Raw genomic sequence first — 19,399 nt, forward strand, 5'->3', positions numbered from 1 at the left:
AGATCTATATGAAATAACATGTTCCTTTGATCCTTCTAGAGTGAGCTCAATTCTCCTAAGAACAAAGTGACAAATTATTCCATTTACTACACTAAGACAACTTATATATAAAACTACATAATGGAAATATATGTAAAATGAAGCTTTATTCTATTCCATCATAAGTTGGATACATTCTCCAAGAGTCCTCCCCTTGGAATGGAGGAGGTACTCCTATTTATACAATGGGATGAGATAACAAACTCATAATGATGATCCACTAATCTCTCTTTAGTTCCATACATTTCTCAACCATCTATACACATAACCCTATCCTCCATGATCTCCTCCATGAGGTCCATGATCTTCTCCATGATATCATGATCTTTTCCATGAGGCTTATCTTATCAAATTCGAATTTGATCATTCAAGGCCACATAAAGATGCCCTGGAAGCTTCCTTTGTACCTACACATGTCAACAAACTCATTCTAATTGTTAGGTATAAGTATAAGCATATTATTTTCTAAAGTTTAGCCATAAATCCACTTAAAAATGTTAAGAATTAATAAACTTTGGAAAAGCATAGTTATAACCCAATAATGAGGTAAATGTAATGATGTGGAGGTGGAATGGAGGTGACATGAAGGTAAAATGTGAAGGTATTGGTGAATAATGGAGTGAAAATAAGGACTATTTTGAGGCCCAACATACCCCCAAACTGAAGGTATTGCATGTCCTCATGCAGTCTATTACATTACTTTTTGATACTTGAGCTTTGGCTTAAACTCTGCATGATATCATTTACTTAACTTTTGCAAAGCGTTATTTTGATGAACTACAAATTGGTTGGTTCTTGTGTTTCAACCATATTTTGTTTGTTGCATTCAATGTATGATCTTTGCATATTGATAATGTGATTTTTATTGCAGAGTATTTTTGTTGGAATGCATCATGGTTGGTTCTTGTGTAACAACCATGATTGTGTTGGCATTCAATTAACTTTTAAATACTTTTGACAAAGCCATTTGTATGCTCATGTAATAGTGAAGATATTTTGAAGGTAAGTGGGGTTAAGAATGTGATATATGAATGTGGATGTGATATGAATGTGACAAAGTATGTATGTAAATGTATCCTTCCCCTTAAATGGATGGTTTGGGCAGTTATGTGGAATGGGGAAAGGAAGGGGAAAGGAAGGGGAAAGGAAGTGAAGTTTTTCCAAAAATTATTATTCTAACTTTTCAAGGAATTTAATGGTTAAAAGTTATAAAATATCATACCTTAACTTACCCTTCCAAAAATGGATGAGAGTTGTGGACGTGTGGCTGCAAAAACTGTTGTTCATAGTCTTCTTTACTTGGTTGTGAAAATGGTGGATGAAATCGGAAAAGTGAATATTTTATTGTTGCTGCATCTGCTGTTGAATCTGTTGTTGGATCTTCTGTTGAATGTTCAGAATCTGCTGCTAAATGCGGCTGAAAATGTATAAGGCTTGGAAGGTATACAAAATATAGAAGTTACATTTCCCCCCCAGCCTTATTTATTGACTTGTCCTCAAGTGATGACAAACTGAAAAAGAATGAAAGGAAATCAGCTTCATCTGCTACAAAATATGGGTCTTCAAGTCTTCAACACTCGATGGCACAAATCTTACTATGTGATTAAATGTGTCGATGTCGAACATAGCAAGAAAGTATTGACTTAGTGGCCGTTAATGAATGCCCCTAGCCAACACAAGAGCTCCCACCATTGATGCCAATGGGAGTCAGGATGCCTAACACATCTTTGTAGGTACGATAAATTTGTCGTGGTCGAGTCACCTACAAGATCCAACGAACAAGGGATATTAATGTACTCCCATTGTTCATTGGCAAGAGTACTTGCCATTAAGGCATGCAAGCCTTTAGGTGTTTTTTCAATGATACTTAGACTCTAGGACTTTGACTCAAGCATGGTTTTATTGGCGGAAATGAAGGGGAATGGTAATGACAAGGAAAATGCATGTAAGGAATGGATGTAAGGAAATGCATGGTGTATGAATAAGAACTATTGTTGTGAAAAATGGATATGGAAATGTCACGCCTTATGGATGTACAATTGGTGGAATTCAAAATCTTTTTGAAAAAGGGAAGTGCAAGGTAGTGGTTGTGGACATGGATTTGTCTTCAGAATTTTTCATGAATTTAGTCTTTGGAAGACTAATTGTCGTCACAATGCAATCTCCTTAATGATCACTTTGTTATCCTGTAACCTGTAAAAAAAACTTGGCAGAAAGAAAACATAAGTTTGTTCAAGAAGAATTGCGCATTTCCTTCATGATTCTTACGCAAAAATTTCATACCAAATAAAACAGATTTAAGAAAAATCAAAGCGTTGAAAGTAACTCAATTCATGATATCAATTTCAATCCATTCTTAAAAACAACCATGAAAAATAATACTCCCTGTTTGTGTTAGACAACTCATGAAATGTGCTTGGCAATTCTGTTCTGCATATTAGTGCATCATAAAGCATAGAACAGAAAGATGTGATGAGTTAATGCCAACTTGAAGCTATCGAAACAAGAATCCTCCAATGTTTAATAAATTGATTTGTGAAATTTGTTTCCAAGTATTCCATTTTTTATTTTTTAAAATCTGTGTGAATTTTGTGAAAATTGTTTTGTTTTTTTTGTTATTTTTTTTGTATTTATATATATATATATATATTTTGTTAATTATATATATATATATATATATATATATATATATATATATATATATATATTTGTTAATTTTTTTTTAAACAACAAATTTTTAAAAAGAAAATATTAAAAGTAATAAATAAATGAAAACAAAATTTTTTATTTTTTATTTTTATATTTTTTATATATTTTTTTTAAAACAAAAAAAAAAAATTAAAAAAATATATGAAAATGGACGGAAAATGGTCAATCTCCTCTCCATTTCAGAGTCAATAGCTGCTTCATTTCCGAAAGAACAATAACATTCCCTTTTTGTCAGAATAGTTTGGAGACTATGCCAAAAGTTGAATGTCATTGAAGAAATGTCATATTCCGGGTGAGATGTAACTTCCACCAGAGCGTCAACAATCATCATGGATTTAGCCGAACCACTTGCAATCAACTCAACATAAGAATCCCCCATTTCTGCAAACAAGCGAGCCATTCCCTTCACAATCTCGTCATCCTCCATATAAGCTTGATCTATTCCAGATTCTCCTCCTTGATTACCTTCTTTTTCATGAGAGCAACCTTTAATGAAAAACGACTCCTGAGTCCCATGACTTGGGGCACAAGAACCTGAACCAGTGGCATTTGCCCTGCAAGGCCACCAGGACTTCCATACACTGTGTAACGAATCAATTCACAAATGGCATTCACTGCTGCATCAAAAAGTTGCTCTGAGTTCAAACCAGAAATAGCTGCAAGGACCAACGAATGAGAAGCAAGGGTGGCAGCTGGTATCCCATGGCTCAGTCTTAGCCAGGATGCAAAAGCATCCAAAACCTGTTCATGCAGCTCTTTAAAACTCAAACAAGAAGCCAACAAACCAAAAGAAACCTCCGCGGATGAAACAAGCTCCTTTTGGAATTGACGACGCCTCTCTGGACGGGCTGCTATTTTATAGCTAGATGCCTCCTGTGGCAAGACCGTAAGCAATTCAAGAAAACTAATTAAATAATCTAGGTTGGAACCCAATTCATCACGTAACCAGTGAAATAACCTGTGTTGTATGGTGATGCCAGTCATTGCACAATCGACTAATGAAGAGAATATCGTCGACGGTACAAACAAATGGGGGCAATATCTGATGCATCTTGATGCCAATAGAAAGCAGTCATCAGCAATGTCTGGCCTCGATGTAAAATCCTGAATAGTCTTTAGAAGGCTAATAGTGTGGCTAAAGAGTGAAGTAATTAAAGCTCCTAGATAATTTGCACATGAGGGATCAGAACCAAATACCTTTATAACTTCGCTTGAAAGGTAAAGGAAACAAGACTGATGGTGATGTTGATATTTCAATTGGACCACCTGTAGCATATCACCTATTGTGACACCCATGGATCTCCCACATGTTCTAACAACATATTTGCAAACCCGGCATAGTCATTCCATGGTCAGGATGTCCCAAGCACGTTGATCAAAAAATGCTTTCAAAATTTGCCAAATCTTTCGAAATGCATCTGCCATAGCTTCAGGATGATTAACATATCTAAAAATATTTGCAAGTCGGTCTATAGGAACAACTGAAATTTATGATTTCCTACGATTTCTCCAGGAACTCGGCTAGAATCAGAAGATTTGTTGGGCAGATCATCATCGCCAGGATTTGATGTACTTTTGAATGATGGTGTTCTACATTTGTCTGCATTGACCCACGTGGATGTGTATGCTGGGTGTACATTTATCATTATACCATGCCGCCGAAATGTTGGGCATGCTTGCTTCTTATGATTAACCAATACCCCACCATTCAACGAATCTTGAGCATCTGCAGATTTAATCTCAATCACACAACCAGTGTAGTATTACACAGTCATGAATTTCTCGTTGAATGTGAAAATCTCCGCTTCGAGTTACCAATTCAGGAATCGAGTTCGAAGGGTTGCTCTGCGCTAAAACCTCAACCTCTATGGCCACGTTCACGGGGCACCTATAAATTCAACAAATCTTAGCTTGAATTACCAATCCGGGGCCAAAAGACTAGGCGATCGATGGCACTGAGGGTTTCGAACCAGGGTTTACGGTTGTCAGTTGCATGGCGGAAATTCTTGACATTTTCACAACGGCGATCCCTTAACAATGGTCCAGACACAGTAGAAGAGCTCCTGGAGCATCATCTCGATTCCCCAAAGACGTCAACGATTCCTGTGATTCTCCTTTAGAACCAAGCAGTCCCATGTTTGATCTGTCAGACAAATATTGCAACGAAAGCCCAGAACTGGAAGATCACAGCTTCAAGTTTATATACCCGATGAAGGGTGAAAATATTTTTACATCATCAAGCCCAACATCACCAGACATAAAGCAAAGACGAGCTGCTTTCATAGATAAAACAATAAGTGTATCAAGAAGTGAACCGAACATTGCAAATTTTTCTTACACCGGAACCGGAGGAAAGTCACTGGCGAACACCGGTCAGCGAATTCCAGCCCAGAGCAATTCACAGAGCCTATGTGGATCCAGAGAAGGCATAAACTGGATGGAGTGCGAAGCTTTCCATCTAGTCCAGAACATCCCCTTCTGAAGGCTCGCGGCCGTTCCACACTTAGTGGCCAAAGACAATCATCTAGAGATGATGCTGATCCCGTTAGTGCGTCAAGTTCTGATCATTCTCCGCAATATCAAGTTATAGCAAGAAGGGCTTCAATGAATCCACGATCCCCAATTTCATCACTCTATAGTGGTGTTGAAGATGGAAGAGTTGGTCGGGCATTAGATGAACAAGTCAAGAGAGAAAGTCACCATGCAATTAAGCAAGAGCATGGAATTGCAAATAAGGCGACCCCTAATGATCAGAAAGATGAAGATATTCAAAGCAGCACCAAGGTCATCCACTCGTTTCCGATGCAGGCCAAATGGCAAACTTTGGAGGAAATATATTTGGCTTGCTGCAGGGGAGCAGTTTCAGAGGCTCTCAAGCTGCAAGTTCACAAGATATTCAAGGCACCATAGATCTGATGTGCACTTCCTCGGAAACACAAACTAATGATTCTCATAATCGATTTTTTTTATTTTTTTATTTATTTATTTTTTAAACAACAAATCTTAAAAAGAAATAGTTAGTTTTTTTATTTAGTTTTATTTATTTATTTTTTATAATAATAATATGTATATATATGATACATATATTATTATTATTCGTGGAAATTTTTATTTTTTAAAAAACTAAATTTCATCTAAAAATTTAAAGATGTTTTTTTTTATTCACAAAATTCTTTATTGTCTTTTTGCAAATTAGTTCTCTAGCAAGAGTATTTTTATTTGAACAAAATCAATAGATTTTCTGGTCTTCCTGATCGCACGAAACGCAGGAAGAGAGCATACTAATCGCTTGATTCGTTTTTATTTATACAGGGGAGGTTTTTTTTTGAAAAGACGAAATTTAAAACTAGCTAAACACTAAAACATCAGAAAACTCAAACTTAAACTCCTTTGTGAAGATCCTGCTGTCACCAGGTTTCACAAATTATTTTGTCTAAAGAAAAATACTAGTACTGAATTAAATTCCTAATGCCTGATCCCTTAGCACCATCCCCGGCAACGGCGCCAAAATGTTGGGCAATTTATTTGCTTAAATTTCTTTCATTAAATTATCAACCAAGGAAACTCGTAAGCTTGTGATGGTGCCAACAATATATATGCAGGAGTAGGCAACTAACTCTATGTCTAGCTAAATTATTTACGATTCAATATAATATGCAAGGGAAGAGGCTCCTACTCAAGGAGGTCCTGGTTGTCCTTCCCTATAGTATCATAGAGAAATCATTGATTACATAAAACCAAAAACTTGAAATGAAGACAAGAGAATGAACTTTAATTGTTGTTCAGATTCAAAGAGAGAGAAAGACTAACTTAGTCTCTTGATTGTCCCCTCATATACTAATCCAAAATAAACTAAGATTCATTCATAAGCATAAGAAATGAAATGACTTGAAACATAAAAGGATTTCAATTATCATACAAATCAAATGGAGAGAGAGCCTAACTTAGACTCTTGGTTATCTCCTCATATGATACTTGAAACATAAAAGCAAAAAGAATGAGTTTCATTTATCATGCAAATCAAATAGAGGAAGAGCCTAACTTAGACCCTTGGTTGTCCTCTCATATGCTGATAAGATTTAAAACTCATTCATCAATCACAAACAAATCCTCAAACATCTAAGCAATTAAATGAAATAAGATCTAATATGAAATAACATGTTCCTTTGATCCTTCTAGAGTGAGCTCAATTCTCCTAAGAACAAAGTGACAAATTATTCCATTTACTACACTAAGACAACTTATATCTAAAACTACATAATGGAAATATATGTAAAATGAAGCTTTATTCTATTCCATCATAAGTTGGATACATGCTCCAAGAGTCCTCCCCTTGGAATGGAGGAGGTAATCCTATTTATACAATGGGATGAGATAACAAACTCATAATGATGATCCACTAATCTCTCTTTAGTTCCATACATTTCTCAACCATCTAGACACATAACCCTATCCTCCATGATCTCCTCCATGAGGTCCATGATCTTCTCCATGAGATCATGATCTTTTCCATGAGGCTTATCTTATCAAATTCGAATTTGATCATTCAAGGCCACATAAAGATGCCCTGGAAGCTTCCTTTGTACCTACACATGTCAACAGACTCATTCTAATTGTTAGGTATAAGTATAAGCATATTATTTTCTAAAGTTTAGCCATAAATCCACCTAAAAATGTTAAGAATTAATAAACTTTGGAAAAGCATAGTTATAACCCAATAATGAGGTAAATGTAATGATGTGGAGGTGGAATGGAGGTGACATGAAGGTAAAATGTGAAGGTATTGGTGAATAATGGAGTGAAAATAAGGACTATTTTGAGGCCCAATAGACCGTGTGAATTTTTAGGCTTTGAGAGCATGTTCAACATTTGAGAGATTGTTGAAGGAGACGGAAGACCTCCTGAATAAAATGATGTCGACACCCGCAGAAGCCATGGACATAGAAGCGATGACAGTCGAGGAAGTCACGCAGGAAATTGAGGTAGTAGAAGTTGCCTCAGAGAGTGTCGAAGTCCCTAAATCACCCAAGACACTGAGACCAAGGAAGGATAAGAAGACTATGCTGTCGGTGGGAATCTCACCAAGAAACCCAAGGAGGACCAAGCTCACTTTGTAGGAAAAGGGGAGGGCCATTAATCTGGAGGTATACGAGGAAGAATCTGACAAAATCCTGGCAGATGATGAGGATTTGAAAATGGAAGTTGAAACCTAGGGTGCGGACCCTATTACTAGGTTACCAGAATATGTTCCTCCATGTAAGGGCAAAGCTAAGGTGCCAAAGGACATAGACGAGAGCAAGAGATCCCTGCAAACTCCATTTCTCCCAGATGACATTGTTTTTGAGGGGTCGCACTTAGGGCGGGTTCCTGTACTAAAGTGTGAAGATTGGGACCTCGTAGATCGTGATAAATTCCCGCATTTAGCGACTAAGCAATAGTGCACTGACTAATTGACATGACTGCTGGAACGATCGAATTAGAGCCACAGACATGGCTCAAGGGTGTAGAGAAATCCGAGCTGCTTAACCGTCTCTGGGTACTGCATTACCGCCGCGCCCCAGTGACTGTGTTCGTCATCAGGCAGTTTCTCTGCTTGGTGCATGATGGGTGTTTGTGGCTGGAGGAGCCCATTCCCAACATAGACCACTTGATCCTTCGGAACATATGACTACCTTACTCAGGGGAGGATCCAACCAATATATTAGAAGGAAAAGGTGGTGAGTTGGCCCTCGCAAAAGCTATGAAGAAGAAATTCAAGTTGGAGAAGAAGAAGCGGGGATATTCCATCTCCAACATTAACAACCCTGCAGTCAAGGTAGCAATGCAAATATTAGCAGGGAAGGTGATGTGGAAGTGCCGTGCGGATGAGGTGCCTGCGCTTGTGATTGCACTAGTAGCCCAATGCGCTGAAGGAGTCCAGTTCAACTGGGAAAATTATCTATGCGGCGAGTTCCTTGCGAATTATCGTGAGGCACAGGAGCAGGGCAAGACATTCCACTACATGTGGCTCTTGTTGTCGATTGTACTAATGGCATGGGAGTTGTCAGAAGACAGCCAATTCCCTTCGATTGTGCAAGACCTTCCAGAGGCAGCGATGTATGCTTCGTTGTGGGTGACCAAGGACACACAACATGAAAAACAAAGCAAGATCTTTTGGATCTTGATGGAGATGAGTATCTAGATGGGGATCAATCGCAAATCATGGTTGTCGCCCACATTATACGCTAGTTTGCAGAGCTTTACAGAGTTCAAAGTGGATTTCCACCATGTCTTTATCAGGGCACGGAAGGACCCCACGAAGATATGGCAGGGCTTACTTTATTTGGCAACAGATGATGTTATCTTTGCAGTCCTCGAGTCTTGGCCACCAGAGTGGCGCGCTACCAAAATCTCCGTAGTGGAAATAGAAAAATATGCTGTGCAACGTAAGAAGGAAGAAACAAAGCTTATAATGGTGTAGCTGGCCGAGAAGCACAGAAAATAGGAAGCGGAGGCTAAGACCTAGGTAGCGCGCAACGCCGCGAAATTGGCAGAATAACAGGAGACAGGAGGAGAAGAGCACGAAGGACAAAGGTTACCTTCACTCGGGGTTGAGGGAGAAATAGAGGAGCCGAAGGAACAAGGTGGCACGAACCCGCAAACAAAGTCCACCCAACTCAAGCGTCAATGGCTGCAAGAGAAGGTAGTGTCACTGAAGAAAACTAAGGCTTCAAAGACATCCTTGGACCCAATTACCCTCATTGAGGGGGATTTGCATGATATAGGAGAAACAGTGAGGGATGTCACCATAGAGGCCCTCCACAGTTTGAAGAGCAGCAACAATTGGTATTAACGGTTCTCCGGATAGAGCTGCAAGAGTTGGAGGCTCGCACTCTACAAGATGGCACAATGTCCACCAGCCTCGTGATCGACACTTCAACTACTGCAGAGATGTTGCGCATAAGGTTGACCAACGTAATACTGCTACCATATGGGGCACTTACTACAAAAAATGAGGCCGACAGGCCCATGGTTAGCGACTTGAAAGGGGTGGGATTGAATATGGCCATGCTCCCTTAAGAGACGCTCCACCTCTTATAGGATGGAGTCACCACAGAACTTAGGGCCCGGGAGAGTCGCACTCTGCAAGTGATGAGCGAGCAGTGCATCAATATCAAGTAGTTGGGCCTGCAACATAACGAGACAATGGAAAAAAATATGCAATCATGAAGGTAGTGGAGGAAACCTGCCAAATGGTCTCAGAGTTGGACATTTAGGCAGAAGAACTGGTTGAGGCGCATGTCTGCAAGTTGGCCACATAGTTGTGCGACGCTTGGACAGAGATGGCTAGGATTGAGCTGGAGCTGAACCTCAAGATCATAGAATTGTAGTTGAGGGCTCAACCTTCAACTCCATCGAAAGTCAGGGAACAACATGCCACTGCTGTTACAACAACAATAGTGGTAGTCAACAGTGCAGTAACAGACTGCACGCGACTTTTTAAACAGTCATTTGAGGTCCTAACTACCTTGTAGGAGGACCCAAATGTAGAGCACCTGGAGACAAAGTCTTGTGAGCTAGAACAAAGATATGACGAGGTCAAAGGGACCGCGCAGAAAATCGCCCTTACACAGAGGCTCGCATGGATGTAGGATGCAAAGGCACTTAAGGAATAGGTGGATGTCGCTCGACACAAAGAAGCAGCCCTAAAAGAGCACCTACAACCATGGATAGACGAGGCATAAATGATCGCAGCTTCTATTGAAGGAAAGCTCACGACAATTCAAGAAACTCAGCAAAAGATTCAGGGTGGCAGTTCAGTGGTAGTTACCGAGCAAAGAGTGGAAGAAGTCTAGTAGGTGGCCGCTCAGTGCACTGTTGAGGTTGCAGTCATCCAAATGGAGCTGGGAGGTATTTGCACTAAGATCTCCGCGCCTGCAGAGTGATTCAAGGGCGAGTCACGATGTTTGTGTTGGGGGCCTATTGGGCATGGGATCCCCCAAGGGTAGTTTTGGGGCTAAAAGCCCATATTTTGGTCAAATTTTGTAATCCAAGTGTAAAGACTCCACATTTTGTGGTCACAAAGCGCGTAGGTGTTAAAGAGTCATAGGGTTGTCTGCCCTTATTTTGGAAATGTAATGTCGGCTGTAAAAGATCTACCCATGGTTCGCAGACCATGGGATTGTATAAATAGAGCTAAGCTCTAAGTAGTTTGATAGCAAGAATAAAATATAGACACATGAAGATATGATGTATGAGAGATAGCTCTGAGGTAGAAGTCTAAGTTTGGGTCATAGTGTAGGTAGAGGCTTTGCAGCTAAGTGTGCAGAGGCCTAGGGTAGAAGTCTGTAGCTGAGTGCACGGACCCCTGCAGCTGAGTGCGTAGGGTGGGTTGAGTTTGTAATTGTCTGGAATTATCAATAAAGAGAAGTATTCTACAATTTCTGCGTCTTTATTTCCTGTTTATGCATCTTGTTATGTTGGGTATGAATTTCACTTATAATGGCTGTATGATGCGTGAATGTATGTAAATGTGTTGGTTAAGTGAATACAAGTAAGAACATCTATTTACGGGAATCTAACTAAGATTGGTTAATAAGATAAGTAAGACACTTAGCTTAGTTTGGTAGATATCATAGTTCGCTACCCTAGTAGCACTAAAGTCCCTAAGCTGCAGGTTAGGGCTGTGCGAAAGCCAATTGTACCCTTTCGTGAAGGTACTGAAGGGTGTAATAGAGGGCTAAGTGTCGAGCTATAAAAAGGGTCTCTTTCACCTCTAATTACCTCACATTAATTTGTCAATCCAGGACCGTTTTGTTATTTCAAAGAGTGTCTCAGTCTGAGGCTATCATTTGTCAGAGTACTGCTAGTAGTATAGTGCTCAAATATACAAGAGTAAACGGATGCTTGTTTACAAAAAACTACTTTTAAAGACTAAACCATACATTCAGAGAATTAAGCAATTTATCAGTCAAGGGTTCAGTAGCAGTAACTCATCCCTTTGTAGACTAATGGGACTAAAGGAAATTAGGGAACAGATCATTGATCTGGGAGCTAGATAGTAAATGTCAATGCCCACTACAGTCTCAAATCGTTCTACACACCGAAGCAATAATAATGCAAATAACAGGAAATGGAACAACAGATAAGAAATGGAACAACAACTAGGAAACTGTAACAACAATTAAGTTTAATAAGCAACAACACCTTAGTCTACAATATCAAATGCAACAATCGTGTCCTACAGAAATCAAATGCCAATCCTCTACCTTTAAGGATGAATCGAACAACACACAAAAATATAACAACATTGACTAATGACGGAGTATGGGACAACGCTAGAAAGTCAAACAGTAACTTAACACACATCACACCCAATAGTAATCTAATCTTGGTAATCCAATCGTCAGTCTTAGTTATAAATAATACGACTATATTTCAAAATGGAACAGCAACGTCCATAGATTCAATGATCGCAAGGAAATATAATCTCTAATATGAATTTAGTAATACCAACAGCCAAGTGTTACAACACAGACATTCTATAATTGAACAACAACGGTATCCTGCAAAAGCCAGTTATATTAGTACTTAAGGAAACAACAATGCGTTGCAGAGTTATATTGTCTCTATCTCAGAAAACGATATCACTTAACATATCAGATGTAATAGGGCTGTGATGTAAAATAACAGAACATATCAGATTACCGAAGAAAACTGATGAGAACATCACACATAAACCAAAAGTACTAGTACAGGAGCAAGTGTTCCTCTAGGGCTGGGCCCTTAGCCTCTAGGGGTCCACCGCTTGAAGTTATTTCAGGACCAAAGATGAAATAACAACCAAGTTTGTATTAATACATAAGATAGAATTACAGTGGATCACTTCTCAATGAGAGTCGATGTTCAAAGTCTCAACTTTAAGAGAAATTACATAAAAACATAACAGACTATCCCCCGGGCTAACAGTGCTGCCCCTTTTTATAATGGCGAAGGCGGAGATGTCTAGGTGCAAAAATAGTTAAAGCAGTGATCCCTCAGGATGAAAGGATCCTAAGGGATTCACCGAACCATTGGCTCTCAGTTATCCCTTTACTTTCTTGCGCCAAGCCGATATCTCCATTTCCTTTCCTGGGTTGATACGCTTTGATTTGGTTTGCCTTGTTTGCATGTGGTTCCCCATCAAAGGGACAACGATTAACCTAGCCTTGTCCTTTCCTTTGGAATGGCAGTCTTTCATTTCTCCTTGTTCCTGCATAAGAAAATGACAATTGTCAGTGTTTTCGTTTTGCACATTAATCTTACAGATTTTATTACAATTCCTTATCATCTACCTAGTTCATGATGCAAAAGGTTTGTAAGCTTTAATGAAAAGATGCTGCAATAATCACCAAAAACATACCTTCTTTAGTACTCCACACACGCCCCTACTTACCCTTTTTCATGCCCTTACGAAAACATTATAGTTGACATGTAAGGCAGTGAGAGAGTAGGCTGGAGATGGGATCTCATGTGGGGGTCTACAACCATGATGCATAACTAGGTGTTCAAAAAAATGGCATGTCTGACCCTCAGGAATCTCGTACAGGGCTTGGTATCCAGGTGCAGGGTGCCAAATAATTGGACCCCGGAACCTATATCCTAACCAGGATGGCCCTGCCCTCAAAATGATTTCGCCATAGAGGTGCAAGCGGTTGGTGGATAACTTAAAATTTTCATAATTAAATGGTTCGCCGAGTTGGATATTCGGATTAGAGATATGATATAAAAATTTAGCCGCATCAAGAGAAATTATTCTATTCCCTGTTGGTTTATTGCTGTATGAATGGGTCCTAATGCTTCAATTACGCCTGGAGTCCCCATGAGGTTCCTATGTTCCCTCCACAACTGTACTGGATTCCTAGGCTCAGCTCTTACCCACAAGTCTAATCCATTTTATTGTCTTTAGAAAGCATTATAGGCTTTAAACCATTTAATTTGATTAACCCCAAATGAAATAAATGCCTGTAATTGGATATCCCCAACAAAAGGGTCGGGGTTCTGCTCGGTCTCCTGATCTAACACAAGGTTATGCAAATAGAATTCACACAGTAATCTTTGAACCTTTACCCCATAATGCTTACAACAGTTTATAAAGTCATCGATGGTATTAATTTGTATAGGGGCGCCTGATTTAACAGCCTTTATTTTCAATTGCAAATATCGTTTCATTAAAACCAAGGCATAATTCTTAGCAGGGGCTCTACATGCTAGGACGTCATTGTACAAAGAGCATAAGGTATACATCTGCTTGATAACTATATCTAACCTACGAGTTACCTTCATGACTTTTTCTTCTTCCTTTCACCACCCTTCAAAGGCCTGGCTTTCGGATAAATTGACGGTCCTTAGCTATTGTTGTAGTTCTTCATACCTTTCTCGAGGAACTGTTTGCTCTATGAGTTTTTCTGCTGCTTACTGAGCTTGCATCAAACCCTCTCGTAGGGTTAACGTCCTCGGATCACTATCCCACATGGTGGTGGTGAACGGGAGGTTCACTTGAATCTTTCTATTGTGTTTTTTCAAGTATCATATTCCTTCAGGGGACTGTGCCTCTGTATATGCTTCTTTGTCACATGCCAATACATTATGGGTAATAGTGAAATGCTGTTCCTTTTGATTTTGAAAAGCAGACTGCTCCTCAACAACATTTGGAATAGCAGACCACTTTTCGATAGGGTTTGAACAACAGGATGGACTCTGGTCCTCCGAACCCTTTTCTTGTGGGGTTTTGCTGGAGTGGTTTCATGTTTCCCTCCTGAAGTCCTTTTTACCCTTTTCCTTGTTTTCAAAATCCCGATCTACTGTCAAAGTTGAACTATTACATTCAGTAGTCTTTGCTGTTCTTTCCGCAATCTCCTAATTTCCTCAATTTCCTTAGAAGGAACAACAGAATGTTTACTGCGGCTTGGACTGTTATCTCTATCAATTCCCTGGTTTTCCCTTTGTGGTGCTTCTTTGTTGCTCTACTCAGGTTGCTCAAGGGCAAGAACCCTAGCCGGTTCTGTTATTTCTTGGGTGACTTCTTTTTCCGCCTCCCCTTCTTCCAGAATTTCTTCTGGTGTAGTCTGGCTAGGAACTGATTGTTCATGTTCTGTATCAATTCTCTCTCTTGTCATAGTTTCATCATGAAGAGGCTGATTCTCCTTTTCTACCTCCTCGTCATGTAATTCTTCGAGTGCATTTTTATCCTGAGCAGAGTGTTCTTTTGGTTCTTCTTTAGCATGGAGATCTGGTGGGCTGAGAGGTTGGCCATATTCACCCATATTGGCCAAAATTTTGGCCAATTCATCTTCTCTCAATGGATTTTTCAATGTGCTACCTTCATGCTATTCTGTTTCCTCCTCCTGCTCAGGTTGCTCAGTTTCTTCCTCCATTTTCCTTCCTCATTTCCTTGCACTCCTTTCTCATTTTCTGCCCCTTCTAATCATGGGGGTTGTTCATCCCCTATATCATCTATCTCTACTGGTTGGCTGGTATCTCCTTGGGAATTTCCCAGCCTCCCTTTAATACGTGCTAATCAGACCGATTTCCTTCGTTTTTTCTGGACGCTCTGGTGTACTGGTGGCATGTTTACGTTTTGGGGATGGCGTGGTCAATCCCCCGTCTATTATGGCAATTAGCTCTTCCCAGTTGCTCTGTTGCTGGGTAAGGCTATGGCTAACTATTAACTGTATGAACCCATGGTGACTAACGACTGATTCTACATGCTGTGCCTTTTTCATACTTCATGCAACATCATGAAGTAAAAAATTTAAGAATGCAGGTAAATTTATAGAGCATTTATGCTTTAATACGGCTAAAAGTTTAAGGTGTCGTGGTCTTACCACGTCTTTCTTGCCTTCACAGGTGATGTAGCTCTAAATAATCTTTGCCAATTCCGCCCATGTCTCTCCTAATGCTGCAGGTAGAACCCCTTTTCATCTAATTGTCAGGTTCTAGCCTTCATCCTGGAAGGTTTTTATGATCTTCTGTAATCTATCCTTCTTTAACGTCCATACAGGTCCAGCGGCTGGTAGTCCCAAGAGCTTTGCGATTATGTCATTGGTGACTGCTATATGTCTCCCCCTTACTGTGGAGTGATATTCTTGCAAGTTCTGCAATAATTCTATTGCTACAATCTCATTGGATTCCTGTAAATGATTGAGATAAGTTAACCATCCTGCTCTTGCCAAGATTTCCCGTGTAGCATCAGAGACTGTGAACACCTGTGGTTCTCTCCGAATTGATCTTCCTCCCATGTTTTTGGTTTCCCTGTAAAATCTCAGAAATGGCAATGGAACAACAAGCTGTTCACGCTGTTAAAACACAGAGAAACTAATATAGGACTCGCTCAAAATCTAAAGGGCTTTACTAATGCCGCAGAGAATACTATGGAAATGGCTTAGGAACAGCAAGCCATGAAAAAATAAAAAAATAGTATACCGTTGAGCTGTGCTATTCCCAAGTACGCAATTTCCCGAATAGAGGTCTGACACGTAATCCAACACATGATGAGGTTAACCTCCCCCCCGCAATGTGATAGGCCATCCCCGACCGTCAAATATAGGAGCGGCGTGCCGATCTGCCCTGGAACAGAGTCATAAAGGAACAACGTATGACAATATGCCATGTTTAAAAAAGTAGCAGGTTACCAAAATCGAGGTGTAAAGTCGGATCGCTTAACAAGTAAGAGACTGCTGTGATATGATGCGAGGCTGGGAAGATAGGACAGTTGTCGTGCATACAGAGTCTCATGCGGTCATTGTCAATTGTTCTGTCATGATTGGTGATAATAGATTTACATGCGTTTTATGGTTCAGGAAATAATATACATTCTTCTTATGTGATTTATTACTAAGGTATAAGAAACAAAAGGGTGTTAATAATTACCTATTGGTGTAAGTAATGTGACTTCAATACCATTTACAGAGCTCTGCTACCGACAGGTGTCCATAACCTTGGTAGAGTTGTTTTTTTCACTCATGGAACCATGATCCTTTGTGTATTCTTAGGAAATGTTGTGTGATGTCAAAATGTAGGCCATTATGCTGGCTTGGTGACCAGTTAGCCATAATGCCATTCACGAGGAAGGAGCGAAAGGTGGGCAGGCTGGCTCGTGATGAGACCTCCTATTCCAAGGGTTCTTTATTTGATATACCTTTTGGACCATATCCCTGGTATGGTGGCCATAGTGGGAATGCCACTTCACTTTCTTCCTCATGATCATGGTAGGCTGGCTCTTGATGAGACCCCCTATCCTGCATTTGATAACTTATATAAACAAGTCATTAAAACATCATTTTTCACTCTTTCTTCTTTCTCTTTCATAAAGTACTTTCCCATTTATACACAAAGGGTGGTTCAACACTCCTTAAGAGTAGGAATGGTGGAAGAAGTCTTAACATCTAAATAGGAACATGTAAACCATTTACTCTTATTCCTGAATAATAATCGAAGAGAATTGTAAAAATTTAAAAGGAACCAACATGATAAAGGTAACCAATCAGAGAAGAATTAATGGAACAATGACATCAAAAGATAATGGGTAAGTGTGTCCTTCCCTCTGTCCTCTTACCAATTTAGAGAAATTTCCTGTAAAAATAGCGCTTTTATAATTCACTGATTTCAGTATGTTGTGATTTTGTATCCATTGCATAAGTGCATAGCTGTGTTCCAAAAGACTTGAAAGAACGAGAACAGTAGGCATCTTTAATTTAGAACAGCAAGGGGAGCAAGCATAAGTAAAAGGAATACGAGGATGTTGCTATTTCAAAAAGGAAGAGCAAAAAAATACAATTGGTGTTCCTTTTGAAAAAGGAACAACAAAGATAAAAAATGTTGTTCCTTTGGAAAAGGAACAACAGAAAACACAAATGTCGTTCCTTTGAAAAAGGAACAAAAAAAATCAAAAGTGTTGTTCCTTTGGAAAAGGAACAACAGAAAACACAAATGTCGTTCCTTTGGAAAAGGAACAACAAAAATCAAAAGTGTTGTTCCTTTGGAAAATGAACAACAAAAAACACAAATGCCGTTCCTTTGGAAAAGGAACAACAAAAATCAAAAGTGTTGTTCCTTTGGAAAAGGAACAACAGAAAACACAATTGCCGTTCCTTTGGAAAAGGAACAACAAAAATGAAAAGTGATGTTCCTTTGGAAAAGGAATAGCAGAAAACACAAATGTTGTTCCTTTGGAAAAGGAACAACAAAAATCAAAAGTGTTGTTCCTTTGGAAAAGGAATAGCAGAAAACACAAATGTCGTTCCTTTGGAAAAGGAACAAAAAAAATCAAAAGTGTTGTTCCTTTGGAAAAGGAACAACAGAAAACACAAATGTCGTTCCTTTGGAAAAGGAACAACAAAAATCAAAAGTGTTGTTCCTTTGGAAAAGGAACAACAGAAAACACAAATGTCGTTCCTTTGGAAAAGGAACAACAAAAATCAAAAGTGTTGTTCCTTTGGAAAAGGAACAACAAAAGCACAAGGTAAAAAAAGAACAACAAAGTTAAAGAAAAATGAATGGCTGATCCAAAAGGTGTTGTTCCTTTGAAAAAGGAACAACAGAACAGAAATGTTGTCCCTTTGAGAAAAGGAACAACAGAAAATAATAAAATTGCTGCTGCTCCGAAAAGTAACAGCAAAGTGTTGATACAAAAATATGTACAAAAATGATTCAATACGTACAAAGTGTAAAAAGAGATAAATCACTTAATGAGTCACAGGTGAGGAAGACTTCTCTCCTTCCCCCAAAATTTCCATATCAGAATCTTCGTGTAGCTGCTGGCAGAAGGACTCCCGAGTGAGTGGTTTGCGATAAAGTTGAACTCGGTAGCCATTTGCCTTGAAGGCATATCCATAACCGTCAATAGTGATTAGAGTAAGAGTACCATTTTCATGTACCTTCTGGATTTCGTATGGTCCCAACCAACGAGTCTGAAGTTTCCAAGGAAAGTCCTAAAACCTGGAATCGTACAAAAGTGCCCAGTCTCCTTCGTGGAAAACTTTGTTTTTAATGATAGCATCATGCCATTTAGCTCGCTGCTGTTGGATCAGTGCAGTGTTTTGAAGTCCAAAGAGCCTGATTTCGTCCAGCTCATTGATCTGCTATAACCGATTAATCTATGCCTCAGTTAGATCTAAGTCAACTTCTTGTGTTGTTCGCAATGTTTGGATTTCGAATTCTATGGGAAAGATGGGTTTCTTTCCAAACACTAATTGATAAGGTGAGTAACCGTTGGTGCTTCTCCACGTAAGCCCACAAGGCTTCTGGTAGTCTTGCAGCCCAATCTCGTCTATGTGACGCAATGGTTTTTGTTAGGATTGTTTCTATTATTTTATTGCTACTTTCTACCTGACCATTTGCCTGTGGGTGGTATGGAGTAGTGATTTTATGCTGGATATGATAGTTTTTGAGTGTTGCAGCTATTTTGTTACCAAAAAACTGTGGTCCACTGTCTGTAATTATATCTCTTGGAAGGCCATAACGCACAAATATATGGAACAGGAACTGTATGACAAAACCCTTTGTAGCTCTTGGCAATGCCTCTGCTTCAACCCATTTGGTGACATATTCTGTTGCCACCAAAATATATGTTTTCTGGTTCGAGGATGGTTAATTGGTCCAACGAAATCAAGGGCCCATCGCTCGAATGGTT

General features: G+C 39.4%; 1 pseudogene; it reads right to left on the bottom strand.

The window, feature by feature from the left end:
- Nucleotides 1-2,944: 2,944 nt before the first annotated feature.
- On the bottom strand, nucleotides 2,945-3,732 carry LOC149143459 (transportin MOS14 pseudogene; annotated as a pseudogene).
- Between the last annotated feature and the right edge of the window lie 15,667 nt (nucleotides 3,733-19,399).

The sequence above is a fragment of the Pinus tabuliformis genome, chromosome X (genome assembly GCF_031772625.1).
Source record: "Pinus tabuliformis cultivar Carrire ecotype Pingquan chromosome X, CPIR1, whole genome shotgun sequence".
NCBI classification, from domain to species: Eukaryota; Viridiplantae; Streptophyta; class Pinopsida; order Pinales; family Pinaceae; genus Pinus; species Pinus tabuliformis.